The sequence below is a fragment of the Limulus polyphemus genome, unplaced genomic scaffold (assembly GCF_000517525.1).
Source record: "Limulus polyphemus unplaced genomic scaffold, Limulus_polyphemus-2.1.2 Scaffold1846, whole genome shotgun sequence".
NCBI lineage: Eukaryota > Metazoa > Arthropoda > Merostomata > Xiphosura > Limulidae > Limulus > Limulus polyphemus.
The window spans coordinates 149,213-153,252 of NW_013667456.1; the positions used below are offsets into that span (position 1 = coordinate 149,213).

Sequence of the window (4,040 nt, forward strand, 5' to 3'; positions counted from 1 at the left end):
CACCTAAATTATTCCCAACCCAAGCCCAAAAATAAATTTTTGGTAAGATATAAGTGTGAATAAAAAAAAAAACGTACTTTCACAAAAATAAAAAAAAACTTAAAAATCTGGTATAAGTGAATAACATTGCCTGGAATGTCCAGTAAAAACCGGTTTTACTATGAAACAAAAAGATCCTTTAATGTTGATGGTGGTAGTTTCTATAGTTTTACATGAAAAAACATCTTTGTTTGTCTCTTCAAAACTTCGTTTAGGACACTTAAATACAACACAAACTGTAATAGTTTACATAGTGTAAAATCCTTGAGGGTCTTTTCTATCCTGCCGTAGAATCCTTTTGACTGGCGCTCGTGGGACCAAGCACATTCACGTACCTCGAGGCGACGTCCTTGCCCAGCCAAGCTTGAGATATAATCGGACGGCCAGGTAGACGTTGCCGTAGGAACAACAGTGTAATTAACTAGCCTAGGACGTTGAGCCCAACCCTTGCAAAACTTACTCTCGTCATAAGGACCTTTCCATACTTTATAGCGTTTTATAGTTTCCTTCCACAAGTTATATAACAGGTGAGATTTTGAGTAAATTACCAACAACTTTCGACTACGTTTACGGAATGATTGAAAACAAACTTCATTCTGATCGCTTTAACAGGAAAAAAAAAGCAACCTTATGGCCTTCTTAAGTATTTTATTATTTACGATTTGTTTTACTTTCGAAGACGTATGCTTATAGAGCTATGAAACAAATATCAAACATGATACTCTTATCACCAATGAAAAGCTGTATTAACACCGCTCATGGTTGGTCTTTCCGTATATACGACTGGTAAAATCACCCATCAATCGAGTAATAATGCTCCCCCTCTCTAACGGTTCAACGGAAAGCTCAAAGAATACGAGGTTCGAGTCCCCTTGGTGGACAGAGCGCAGATGCTCTATTTTGTAGGTTTGTGGTAAAACAGAAACAAACGATTAATAATGATGATACTCGAATAAAAATTATCAAGTTAATTTGAATAAGTAGAGATGTCGAGAAAGACGACGAGGATGTAAGCTATGTCTGAACAAAAACGTTAAACTGAAAGCACAATTTGTTGAAACCTGGTAAAAAAGAAAAAAAGTTAATTAATTTGTTTGTTTGTAATTAAGCACAAAGCTTCATAATAGGCTATCTGTGCTCTGCCCGCCACGGGTATCGAAACCCGGTTTCTAGCGTTGTAAGTACGCAGACAGACCGCTGTGCCACTGGGGGGACAAAAATTAATTTCAAATTCTATCCACGGTTTCTCCCAAACGCCCACTGGGCTTCTCATCAAAAAGATTGTTAAGTAACTTAAACAACAACAGCACGTGCAAAACCTTCAATATTTTTTCATTAACCTACAAATTACAGACTTGTTTTCACACTGATCACTATCGATGGGGTCCACATACTGCATCATTTTGAGTAAATTTATTTTTTCGCCTCTTACAAAACTTGGTCTAAAGAAATGACCAAATAAAAAACTTGGCACGGCTATTCAATTGCAATTTTGAGAGTATTTTTTGTTTACATTTTTTATGTTAATCATACATTATTAGAAACCACATAACCAACAAAGTCGTGGACCAATAACCAATTTAGTGCGTAATTCGTTTAGAAAAAAAAAACGTGTTTAGGAATCCCAAGAGGATTCCATTCGAACTTCTGGAGTTAATACAACACACCTAACACACACACACACATCTTCGATTCCATATTTCAAAAGACTGTGCCGAGGTTGTTCCAAAAACATCTTATTTCTAATGTTTAGCCTAATAGATGTCCCTCTAACTTTGTTTGTTATTAAGCACAAAACTGCACAATGAGCTATCTGTGCTCTGCCCACCGCGGGTATCTAAATCCGAATTTTACCGTTGTAAGCGGAGAGATTTTCCGCTGAGTCACTAGGGGAGAGGGGGGCTCCAAAGAGTTACCCTTTGACTTTCATCAAGACAACGTTTGTTTCAGCGCCAATCTGCACTGTGACCACTGCAAAAATTGAACCATGAATTTTGACGTTATAAGCCCCAAGCATACCATTGTACTACTTGGGACAAAGACAATGTTATGACAATAAATATCAAGTGTGTTTTTAAGATTGAGATAAAGAAGTAACCGGCTCTGTATATCGGTAGTTTGTATAACATTATATCACAATAAGGCACACAATATTTTTAAACAAATTTTCCTTTACTGGTTTTTACGGGTTTCCAGTAAAAACATAATAGCATACTTGTGCTGTTGAGATGCTGTTATGTTCGTACTGGAAACCCCGTACAGGGTTAATAAAGCAATAAAGCAAAATTAGTGAAAAATTATAATCGGTCTTACTCCGTGCCCCCCCCCCCCCCACCCAATGGTATGTCTTCGGCCTTACAACTCTAGAAACAGAGTTTCGATACCCGTGGTGTGCAGAGCACAGATATCCCATTGTGTAGCTTTGTGCTTAATTGCAAAGAAAAAAAAAAATTACCGTGATGTAATGCCACACCAAATGTCGATGTATAGACAACGCTTTGCCTGCATAAGGCGTAATTAACCATAACCCGTAGCAGTGTTGTTTCGTAACAAATATGACTTGAATTTTTTAAAAGCTAAGTATGGCTGTGACCTCAAACACTCACAGAGTTTTCAAAAGTTTTAAATGGAATTTTTATGTGTATGTTTGTTTGTTTGTTTCAGAATTTTCGCGCAAAGTTACACAAGGGTTGTCTGCCCATAACCGTTCCTAATTTTCAACTGATAGAAATGAGGGAAGTCACTCTTAGTCAATAGCGCCTACCACTAACTCTTGGGTTAGTCTTACCTGACCGAATAGTGCGATTTGGCCCTCACTCTTATAGCACACCCATAGGCTCAAAATGCGTGCCGCGATCATGAATTGTTAGATTCACAGTCTCACAGCGCTAACAACTAGGCCACGCCCAGCTGCAAATGGCCAAACACCAAGAAGATTGGCTTTAGTATCCAAGTATAAATGTGTTTCTGTAACATTTCATCTATGGAATAACAATACTTTCTTTAATTTTCTAAGTTAATAGCTTATGGTACTAGTCATAAAAATCGGGTTTCGATACCGTGGTGGGCAGAGCACAGATAGCCCATTGTGTAGCTTTGTGCTTAACTTCAAACAAACAAATTATGGCGCTAGAATTATAATATATGTGTTCAGCGAATAACTGTTGACTCCGCCTTTTACGACGAAACTTTCACTTGCATGAATTTTTATTCATGCAAAACTCAGCCGAAAAAATCTAAAGATAGTCATTATAAATATATTTTCTTATGTTGTTTATTTCTAATAATGGCTTGTTTGTTTTTTTCACTAAGTTTACTAACACAACATATACAATACGAGAAAGTTTGTGCGTTGTAAGTAAATGGTAATTACGATCTTTCTCTAAACTATCAGCTATACGCCTACATTCATCAAAAATAGAACAGAAAGAACCTGAACTAACACAAAAATGTAACGCACCTGACTTCTTCATGGTATTATCGCTATACCGACCTGAGCGAGCCCATCTACCTTATCCCTACTCAAACTAGCAAACATCTGCGCATGCGTACTAACTCGTCTATGATTCCAAAATTGTCTTGTATCTGGTCTAAGAATACGTTGAAGACGAACTTTTTATAATAGGTTTACACAATGCTAACAGAGAAATAAACTAACATAAAAAACAACAACATTTATTTCAAATAAATCACAATCTATTTCATCCATTACATTCTTCGGAGCTCACTCCATTACAATCAACTACAGCAACAGACTAGTAAACTGTTTAATACACCGTTATAATTAACTACAGCAACAGAATAGTAAACTGTTTAATACACCATTATAACCAATTACAACAACAGACTAGTTAACTGTTTAATACACCATTATAACCAACTACAACAACAGTGTAGTAAACTGTTTAATACACTGTTATAATTAACTACAGCAACAGAATAGTAAACTGTTTAATACACTGTTATAATTAACTACAGCAATAGACTAGTAAACTTTAATA

The 4,040-nt window shown here is 36.3% G+C and overlaps 1 protein-coding gene across 4 annotated transcripts in view; it reads right to left on the reverse strand.

Moving 5' to 3' along the window:
• Positions 1-4,040, reverse strand: part of LOC106465131 (epithelial splicing regulatory protein 2-like) — a 68,583-nt gene that overhangs the window by 59,998 nt on the left and 4,545 nt on the right. The gene's annotated exons all lie outside the window — the stretch shown is intronic.